Source organism: Lathyrus oleraceus, chromosome 2 (assembly GCF_024323335.1).
Source record: "Lathyrus oleraceus cultivar Zhongwan6 chromosome 2, CAAS_Psat_ZW6_1.0, whole genome shotgun sequence".
NCBI classification, from domain to species: domain Eukaryota; kingdom Viridiplantae; phylum Streptophyta; class Magnoliopsida; order Fabales; family Fabaceae; genus Lathyrus; species Lathyrus oleraceus.
In genome coordinates, this window is record NC_066580.1 from 396,205,709 (window position 1) to 396,217,301 (window position 11,593).

At 39.6% G+C, this 11,593-nt stretch overlaps 1 pseudogene; it reads left to right on the forward strand.

The window, feature by feature from the left end:
* The first annotated feature begins 271 nt into the window (after positions 1 to 271).
* Positions 272 to 1,099, forward strand: LOC127123418 (protein FAR1-RELATED SEQUENCE 9-like; annotated as a pseudogene).
* The last annotated feature ends 10,494 nt before the right edge of the window (positions 1,100 to 11,593 follow it).

Genomic DNA, 11,593 nt, shown 5'->3' on the forward strand with positions numbered 1-11,593 from the left:
TACAATCCTACACTCCATACCATTCATTCAAACTTTCAAACTTTCATTCAATATATCTAATTCCATTCAATAGAATTCAATGAACATTCATTACATAATCCCAAGTCACAATTACATGTGGGATCCTATTACATAAACCATTTCACTTCAATACAAAAACCATTGTTTGAACCAATTTCCAAACTTTCCATTTCATATATAAACCATACAAATACATACACCCAAATTTCCTCATTTATGTCAATCACATCCTACGTTTGAAACTGAGTTCATGAAATGTGTTCACGACACCGAGACCATTGATGAGTTTGAGTCTTGTTGGCACTCCCTATTGGATGGATATTGTGTCATGGATAATCAATGGCTTCACTTAATTTACAATGCACGACACCGTTGGGTCTCTGTCTACCTGCGCGACACGTTTTTTGGACAGACATCTTTAAATGCTGGAAATGAATGTTTGAACTTTTTCTTTGACGGACATGTCAATGCATCTACCACATTACAGTTGTTGGTTAGACAGTATGAGAAGGCTGTATCAACTTGGCATGAAAGAGAACTGAAAGCAGATTTTGAAACTACCCATGCTAGCCCAGTTTTAAAAACACTCTCTCCTATGGAAAAGCAAGCTGCAACTCTTTATACCAGAAAGATATTCATTAAATTCCAAGACGAGTTAGTAGAGACAATGGCGAATCCTGCTACCAAAGTCGATGATGCGTGAACTATCACCACTTACCGGGTTGCCAAATTTGGGGAAAACCAAACATCTCACACTGTCACTTTTAATTCTTCTGAGATGAAAGCTGGTTGCAGCTGTCAGATGTTTGAATATTCAGGAATCATTTGCCGGCACGTATTAGCAGTCTTTAGAGCTAAAAATGTTCTTACACTTCCGCCTTATTGTGTGTTGAAATGCTAGAAAAGGAATGCCAAAACTGGTGTCCTGTTAGATAAACGAGCATCTCAACTGCCTTGTAGTTCTCGTGACTCTACGACAGTACGTTACAACAGTTTGCGTCAAGAAGCAATCAAGTATGTGGAAGAAGGTGCTAAATCAGTCCAAACACATCATGTTGCAAATGGCCTAGAGCAATGATACTGCAAAACCATAACACTACAAGTTTGCAACGATAATACTCCACACACATTCCAAGTAAAACCTGCAAATGGCAAAGGAAAAGCAGTACAACATCAGTATATTGCCCAAGTTGCTTGTCGCCGTCAACATTGAATCTAATCGGTGAAAGCAATGCAACCATAAATCACAAGAATCATCCTACGATCCGCAGTGGTTAGCATTCTGTTTTGCAAACTTGAACCAAAATTCCAACATTAGAGGTGTCTGACATAAGAGTGAATGAATATGTGTACGTATTGGTTGCCGACAGAATCAGAAGTTACTCACTGACCGTTATATCATTGCTTTTGAAGGATGTCGACGGTGTAGATATCTGAGAATGAATATTGAAATGCAGGGTCAATAATCCAGGTCAATCCATCATCATAGAAGTTATCCCCGGTTGATACCACAAGGTCAATATTTAACTCGTCGACAACTCTTCCCATCTAAATAATAAAATGGTTGTAAGTAATTTGTCAAGATTGGAATGCATAAAACAAAGGAGAAAGAGACCTGCATCAAAACCTACCATCCACCAGATCATCGAACTTGAACCAACCTGCAACAAATTCACAATGAAGTCGCACCAACAAGGCCGTGAGAAAACCGAAACCGCCCATGAATTGTTGCTAATTTTTTCACTGCATTAAAAATAAGGTAATCAGTAAGGCGTTAAAATTCAAAAAATACCCAAATGGGATTAAGACAAAGAAGAGGAAGAAAGTACACGGTTTGTATTACCGTTTCTGAATCTAACATCAAACAAGGCAATCCAAACTGAGCACACCAAAAGGGTTTCGCAGAGATACCTGTTTCGATCTACAATAGGCCAACCCGAAACCCTAATTTGTTGGATATAAAAGGTGAGAGAGCAGGACGGTGAGGGAGGACGGAAAAAACCCTAAATTCGGAGGCGACCACCACGAAACCCTAACTCAAAAACAACAGAAATGCTAATTCTAAACACCACAAAGAAAAAAACCTAGTTTCAATCTTCGGCTGAAAAACCTGAAACCTAGCGAAGGGAGGCAGTTGCAAGCTCGTCATTACCGCCGCCGAAGGTGAGTTTTTTTGCTTGAATCTCTCTGAAGCATTTGTTTGGCATGTAGAGTGAGTTTGTGGATGAGGTTGAGATTGGGAGATGGAATGAGGGCGAGAGAGGTTGAGATATGATGAGAGTTGAGGGCGAGAGAGGTTGAGAGATGATGAGCGAAGGTTGGAGACGTGAGCGTTTGAGAGACGATGAGAGATTGAGCATTTGAGGGATGCGAGCGATTGGGAGATGGAACGGCGATGAGAGATTGAGAGAGGAAGAGCTTTGTCTTCGTAAGGAAGACAAACGAATCCTTTGGATTTGTTTCGTGTCCCTAATTCATTTTCGTTTTATTTATTTTAAGAGTATTTAAAATCCCTTTAAAAAGATTTAAGTGACCGTGTAGTGTTTCAATTTGTCATTAACTTTGGCATGTGGATATTAGTGATATTAATGTTTATCTCCACCCATTAATTTCTCTTTGGAAACCCAACAGCCAGGCGGCTAGGGTTTATTTTCTTGGATTCTTCCACTGTTAATTGGTAGTCCAACAGACTATTTTAGTTTAGTTTTATTTTTAATTTTAATTTTAACCTATTCTGGTTTACTTATTCAAATTAGTATTAAGATAGCAAATGACCATAAGTGGTCTAGTGGAGAGAGAGCAGTTTCACTTGCTTTGGTGGGATGTGTTCGATACTTGGGAGTTGCATATCTCCACTTTTTTTTATGCTTACTACATCATTTAAATTTTATAGTATCTTGCTATTTATTTTACTTTTGTATTTTTATTTTAATCGTTATTCAGTTATATTTTTTAAACGTTTACCTTTTAGATTCAATTAATGGTTGAATTTCCGATATTGTTTTTTATTCGATTAGTCGATTTCACGCGTTAATTAATTTAATTAGGTTATTAACGTCTATGTTCATACCTTTACACGTGTAAATAATCACATTCAACATTCAATTTCATTTCCTCATCACCTTCAAATACAATTTCAAGCCTTTCTTCCATTAACACTCCAATATTCAAATCTTTTTTTCTAAATAAAACGTGAAGAAAAAGATTATCCTGGATGGAATATCCAGTTATAATCCCGAATATTAGGCTCAAGCTGTAAGAGCTTGCAAGCCGTAAATATTTGTCTTCTCTTCCACACTCCAATATTCAAATCTTTTTTTAAGTAAAATTTGAAGAAAAAGATTATCCTGGATGGAATATCCAGTTATAATCCTGAATATTGGGCTCAAGCTGTAAGAGCTTGCAAGCCATAAATATTCGTCTTCCCTCCAAAACATTCGTAAATATTCGAATCATTTTCTTAGCAATATTGGAAAGAAACAGACTGCCTGGGTGGAATGTCCAGACATAGTCCCGAGTGTTAGACCCAAGCTGTAAGAGCTTGCAAGTCACACGTACTCGTCTTTCAAACTTCAAAATACCTAATTCCCACCTTAATACTTTTTTCAATAAAGATGGAAATGGAACATGGTGTATACCGTTCACTCCTGAGATTAAGATTTGAGGCGGATGCCTCGCCTATCTTAGCTCTCGCCATCGTTTAAAATTGTCAATGCGGTTTCTTCAAACCCCTTTCTCAATCAAACCTAAAAATACTTAATTTTTATTAAACACTTTTGCCAATAAAGATGGAAATGGAACATGGTGTATACCATGCACTCCTGAGACTAGGATTCGAGATGGATATCTCGCTCATCCAAGTTCTCGCCATCACTCAAAATATATCCAACCAATTAAACTCTTTCTCGCCGCCGTGCGATTAATCAAAAACCTTTTAATAAACGAAAGGTATCTTGTCTTAAGTGATACAAAACAATGTTTCGGCCACGATTGTTGAGTCGAGATAAGTGAAGATTTTCCGAATATAGATTTATAAATCCGTTCGATGTGTGGTATGCGTCCACTCCTCATCTATTTTGGGTAAAACAATGTTTTCGTCGATTAATACAGTATAGCTTTCGCTAAAATCGACCAACAAACAAACATTTTTCTACCCAGAACTACGTAACTCTTGATTTCTCTTTTGAGATACGTAGGAGCAGGATTCGTAAATCTTGTCAGGCCCACTAATAAAAAACTTAGGTTTAGTCCTTCGTAAAAAATCCAAAAACATTCTCTTCTCATCCTTTCTTTCTTTCCCACCTAATAATTCGAAAAGCCTAACATTTCAACTAACACTAACGCACACAACTAACCTAATGGTTCCCGTTGAGTACAACGGACGTGAGGGGTGCTAATACCTCCCCCTTACGTAATCGACTCCCGAACCCTGATATTGGTTGCTGTAAGACCCCAATTTTGACCCTAAGATCCCTCATGGCATCATAACATTGCATTTGCATTGCCTCCAGGATCTTTAGCATCTTGGTTCCCTTTGCCTTCGGGTGGGACTCCTTGTGATTGGTTTGAGATCACCAAGCATGCTTGAATTATACATCATTGTTTGAAGCTTGAGTATCATCCAAGACACTTTGTGGGTTCTATTTAGATGATCAGTCAACACAAGGGAATGGCTTGAGATACTTCCAACAGGTTCAAATGGGGTCTATTCGTCAGTCAAAACGTTAATCTTGAAGGAGCAAAAGTTTGTTCATGAGCTGTCATGCTCGCTAGACGAGCAGAATGGGTCGCCTAGCGAGTCCCAAGAAAAGCCACCAGAATCACCTACGCTCATACGAATTTCTTGAACTGTCATGCTCGTTAGGCGAAGCCCACGTGAAAAAAAAATGAAAAAAATAAAAAATGAAAAACGAAAAACAAAAAACAAAAAAAAAAATGAAAAACGAAAAATAAATAAATAAATAAATACATAAATAAATAAATAAATAAATAAAATTTTGGACTTGGGCCTCTCTCATTTGAGCCCACAAGTCCACAAAAATCAGGTTATAAATTTAGAGTTTCAGTGAAACAAAATTTCATTCTATTCATATTACCCTGGCAAGGAAAAAGATAGTGAGAGAAGAGCTAACAGAGTTCAGAGCAACCTCCAGAGACTGAAGGGAACTCATCGGCAAAGAACCAATTCCCTCTCTTATAAACCCTAAGAGTTCTTTGCAAACCAAACCGGGCAAGTCAAATTCATTCGATCTCTCCAATCAGGTGTGCCTTATTCCCATTACTTTATGCTTTTAATTTGAATGCTCTGAATGTATGAGGTATTATGGGTGAATTTGATACCCTTTTGATGCATGTGTTTGACAAGAGGTTTAGGCCTCCTACCCTTGGTTGCTTTTTGTGAGCTTTTTGTGAATTTTAATGGCATGATTCATGTGGTTACATTTTATTTAGGGGCAACTCTTGATTACCCTATCTTGTTTCTCTAACCTGTTTGTTGAGTTTTGTTTTGTGAGGGCTCACGTACTCTTGCAGGGATAGCTTGCCTGGTGTTTCGCCTTATTTGTGGGATACCACCTGGAGGTTTATTCCGATTACCTGTACTGACTCGCTTTCTTTGATGGTACTAGCTTGGGAGATCCCTGGGGTTTCTTACTCCTTTAGTTGTTGTTACTCCGGATCTTTATCCGTGTGGTACTTTTACCTCTTTCCCGCATTTTATCGCTTTCTTAGCTGGAAGACCTCGATAGGAGGCATTTGTTTTCTTTTGTTTATTTACTTCTGAGCCCCTTGTTGGCATGTTTACTTTATGCATGTTCCTTCGTCTAGGACTTCCCTTTTTGCATGAGCATCCCTAAACACCCCAAACTCATTGATTTTTCTTCTCCTAAGAAAAGTTATCTCCTTCTACTACAGGCGAGTAAGTCTCCAAAGGTCGAGCATCCAGTAGATTGCATAGTAACATCGTTCACCCAAAAACACAACCCTTACCCCGTAGTTAGTCGAACAACGTTTTGCTCTGATTTTCATTCCAGATGAGATACGTAGGCATAAGACGCGATGTCTTAGCGAGCACACTCCTCTTTAACCCATAGGTAGCCGAGCTACGAAGACTCTGATTCTCAGATTCAGATGAGATACGTATGCAGTGGATGCGACGTTCGTGCGAGTCATTTTCTTTTGACCCTTCTTTTAGTAAGTAGTACATTAGATAAACATACACACTTTTCTCGTCCCTTCAATCATGTTTGCACAAATAAATTTTCATTAAAAAAAACAATAACCTTTGCAACAAATGTGAAAAGGGCTCCCTAGGAGTACCTAGGATGTTTTGGGTGCCTAACACCTTCCCATTGCATAACCAACCCCCTTACCCAGATCTCTAACATTTTTACTAGTTTTTGATTCGATAAAACTTTTAGGTTTTTGTTCGCTTTCTAACCATTCCTTTTGGATAAATAGAAGTGCGGTGGCGACTCGACTTGTATGATTTACCTTGGATTTAGTCAATATCTCTAATGGTAACGAATACCCCGCTACAGAAAAATGGCGACTCTGCTGGGGACCGAAACATCCTAGTGGGTTTTGCCTACTTTTCATATTTGTTGTATTGTATTGTATATTTTTTTTGTGACATATTTTTGTGCAATTTGGGATTACTGAATTGTATGTAATGATTGAATTGTTTGAATATTAATTCCTTGTATGCTTGGTGATCTTTGTGAGATGAGTTCTATACCCGAACTCGAGTGCACTAATGATAGGAGAATGGCATAGTCTTGTCGACTTGTGTGGAGTTATTCCTTAGCAAGTTGTCTTGCAAGTCCATTCACTTGGTGGAGGTTATGTTGGGATCAATAATGTCACACAAGTAAGTTGTGGTTATACATTACTTTTTCGAATATAGACCTTAGAAGCCAAGGACCTTAGTTTACCAAACCCATCTTGGCCTATTCGTAGGATGTAGTGCGAAAGTCGTTCAAGTGTAAGATTTGATACGATTGTTACGCGATACTACACTCATAAGAGTCTCTCTTGAGAATATTTTTGGAATACGAGTAGTCGTTTCTCCAATAGTATCCAAAAGATGGGATGATGACGATGGGAACCTTTTGTAGAACATGTTTGGCTGGTTTAAACCCTAGTACACTCCCTTTTGGGTGGTTCTTAACCTAAACTCCATGCTCGTGACTTGCAACAAACCCTTGATTCATGGTTGATCCGTTCAGGTATCCTTAATATCAATGGAACTTGGGTGTTGATAAGGTGTAAACCCTAATCCACCAAAATGGATGATTGATATTAAGGATAACATGATCCATCCCATGACCTTTGTTTGGTGTGCTTTGCTTGATCCTTGAGTGTGATTGTTGCATTCATGCATTCATGCACCCATTTGCATCCATATCATCAATAAATAAGAAAATTGTCAAGGAACTTAAGGGGTTTATTTGCAAATTTTCAGACATGGAAAGACAAAGAAGGAATACAAAGAAGTACAGCTTCAAACAACCAGACTTGAAAGAGTTAAGGAATTTGACATCTTATGTATTAGATCCCTTGGGTTTCAAAGCTCGTTTTGGGAAGCTTCTTCCTCTTCTGACTACTCAGGTGGATGAAGGATTGATAAGTGTATTGGTGCAGTTTTACGATCCCTTGTACCGTTGCTTCACGTTTCCGGATTTTCAGCTTTTACCTATGCTTGAGGAGTATGCCTACCTTGTGGGTATACCGATTCTAGACCAGTTGCCGTTCAGTGGCTTGGAGAGTATTCCTACTTCTCAAGAGATAGCTGACATGTTACACATAGATGAATCTCTGGTTGGTGCTCATATGACTACCAAAGGGGGAATCCAAGGCATCCCTTCTGAGTTCCTCATTGCTCAAGCTACTATGTATGGGAAGGCCATGAGTGAGGATGCCTTTGAAGCCATATTTGTACTTCTCATCTATGGATTGGTATTGTTCCCCAACATCGACAAGTTTGTGGATGTGAACGCTATTAGGATTTTCTCTACTCTTAATCCTGTTCCGACTCTGTTGGGCGATACCTACTTCTCTTTGCATATGAGGAATGCAAAGGGTGGTGGCGCCATTGTGTGTTGTTTGCCACTGTTGTATAAGTGGATTATTTCTCACTTACCTCGGACGGTCGCTTTCAAGGAGAACAAGGAATGTCTACGGTGGTCCACGAGACTTATGTCTCTCACTAATGATGATATCTCTTGGTATAATCGTGTGTATGATGGTGTGCAGATTATTGACTCTTGTGGCGAATTCTCCAATGTACCTCTTCTTGGTACATGTGGTGGGATTAACTACAATCCTGTTTTGGCACGTCGGCAGCTTGGGTTCCCCTTAAAGGATAAACCCAATAACATTTTGTTAGAGGGTGTATTCTTTCAGGATGGTAAAGATCCCCAAGGCTTGAAAGCTAGGATGGTCCGCGCTTGGCGCAAGATTCATAGGAAAGGAAGGAAGGAGTTGGGTCCTAAGAATTGCATCGCTTTGGAGCCTTACACTGCTTGGGTAAGGAAGAGAGCATCTGAGTATCTCATGCCTTACGAGTATCCGAGACCTACACCTGTGATTATGGTTGGGCCTTCAACCCTCCCTAATCAAGGAGTGGAGGAGTTGAGAGACGAAGACCGTTCACGTGCCTGGATCCGTGAATGTGAAGAGTTGCTTCAGCGGATTAAGGAGAAGGATGCATTGATTGAGTTTCTCGAGCATCAGGTTATTGATGACCCTGATGATGTACGGACTTCTCTACTTCCTCAGTCTTCTAAGTTCTGGAAGAGGAAGTATGATCGACTCGCCAAAGAGAAGGCCGATATGGAGGCAGCCTACGAGAGGGAGGTCAAGAGGCTTCGCGCAGCTTATCTTCCTGTGTCCCGAGCTTTAGATGATTGTTTCTAGGGATCCATAGGATGATTATTTTCCTTTCCTCTTGTACATGATTGACAATGTTGCACTTCTTTTCCCTAATATTATTTGATGAGATATTTCCATATGTGATAAAATGCTTAATATTTTTAGAATTTGCAAATAAAACTCTAAAGTTCCTTTGAAATAAAAAACAAATCATATGCACAAACATTGCAAGCATCATATGCATAAGCAGGTTTTGTTTCCGGTCCCTTGCCCTATGGTCTAACTCTGTGTCCTTCATTTATTTTGAAGACAAGTTGACTCACCGGTACTACACTAGAGCCATTTGTCTTCCTTCTCTTATATAGATGCTGAGGCTGAAGTTGGAACTCCTTTCCAAGCTTTATCTATAGCTGAGCCTGTTGAGAAGAGAACTCCTTCATTTGCTTCCTACAAAGATGCAAAGCTGGCCATTGAGCGTGGTGCAACCGCTGGCTTAGGAAAAATGATTGAGTTAGAAGACAACGAGTCCTGGGCTGGCATAGGTTTTTCTTTTGGTACTTTCAACAAGCAAGGGTTATTCAAGAGTGGAGGTTTCATCCACACTGGTCTAGATGAGGAGGTTGCTGCCGTTTTAGAAGAAGATACAGAGGATTCTGGCAACTTCATCATCCCTGGTGGGGTCTGCAACAATTGGGTCGCTGTGGATATTCCAACAGTTGTCCATAAGTCAACGTAACGATCACTTTGTTTAAAAACCCTTCTCCCATGCCAAAAGGAGGAGTGATGACATTGTTGGCACATAAATACCATGATATTTTCATTCAATAAATTCATGTTAAATGTTTGTTTTTCCATTTATTTTCCCTTTTTGCTTTTTGCATGAAATTGGTGATCACATAAAACCCTAAAAAAGGAATAAAATCAATCTTTGCATCTGCATAATGATTGCCTTGTTTGATTTCTAAAAAGCTTTTCATATCCAAAATCATTATGCAGGTTGATCAAACCCATTGAACATAATGATCCAACACCATCTCCCAACTTTGAATTCCCTGTATTTGAGGCAGAAGAAGATGATGTTGAAGAGATTCCTGATGAGATTACCCGTCTACTTGAGCATGAAGAGAAGATCATTCAGCCGCATCTTGAGAATCTGGAAACAGTCAACTTGGGGTCTGAGGATTGTGTGCGAGAAGTGAAAATTGGGGCACTCCTGGAAGAGTCTATTAAGAAGGAGTTGATTGAATTACTACAAGAATATGTTGACGTCTTTGCATGGTCATATGAAGACATGCCCGGTCTAGATACTGATATTGTGCAACATTTCTTACCTTTGAAGCCTGAGTGCGTGCCTGTAAAGCAGAAGCTCAGAAGAACTCATCCTGATATGGCAGTGAAGATCAAAGAGGAAGTTCAGAAGCAAATTGATGCGGGGTTCCTGGTGACTTCTATATATCCTTAATGGGTGGCCAATATTGTGCCTGTGCCTAAGAAAGATGGAAAAGTCCGGATGTGTGTGGACTATAGAGACTTGAATAAAGCTAGTTCGAAAGATGATTTCCCTCTACCACATATTGATATGTTGGTAGATAATACAGCTAAATTCAAAGTCTTCTCATTTATGGATGGATTTTCCGGATATAATCAGATTAAGATGGCACCCGAGGATATGGAGAAGACAACATTCATCACACCTTGGGGAACATTCTGTTATCGAGTGATGCCCTTCGGTTTGAAGAACGCCGGAGCCACGTATCAACGAGCTATGACTACCTTGTTCCATGACATGATGCATAAGAAGATTGAGGTGTACGTTGACGATGTGATCGCTAAGTCAAGATCGGAGGTTGTACTTACTGTAGAGGTGGAGATCCCGTCAATGAGAGTCTTGATGGAAGCCAAGTTGACTGATGCTGAATGGGTTCAGAGTCGTTATGACCAGCTGAATTTGATTGAAGAGAAGAGATTGATTGCCATGTGCCACGGTCAGTTATATCAGCAAAGGATGAAGAAAGCTTTTGATAAGAAGGTCAAGCCTCGTATAATCCGAGAAGGTGACCTTGTGCTCAAGAAAGTCTTGTCTTTCGCGCCCGATTCCAGGGGCAAGTGGACTCCAAACTATGAGGGTCCATATGTTGTCAAAAGAGCCTTTTCAGGCGGTGCTTTGATACTTACAACTATGGATGGGGAGGATTTCACTCGTCCTGTGAATTCAGATGCAGTCAAGAAATACTTCGCCTAAAAATATAAAAACTGAATAGCTCGCTAAGTTGAAAACCCGAAAGGGCGGCTTAGGCAAAAATGAGCGTCTCGGTGGATTGAAAACCCGAAAGGGCGATCCAGGCAAAAGTTAGAGACACAAAAAATATATAACAATGATATATGTATCCCGCTAGATTGAGTACCTCATCATGGGGAAATCTAGGCAAAAGTTAGGGATTTAGCAAGTAACTGCATCCTGACAAGACCTTGTTCTACAACTGTCGTCCGTCAGAGATCCTTGCTCATTATCAGCCAAAGCTTCAAATACATCGGGTTCAGAATTGGTGGAGAAATGGTCATTATGTTCAATGTAGCCCTTTTCCAATATATATCACCAATTTCAAATTTGTAAAGATCTATGGAGTCTTGCCATTCGTAGACTACCATTCTATCAAATAAATTTGAGCCTTTTATCCAATTATTGGCACTCTTATCTGTT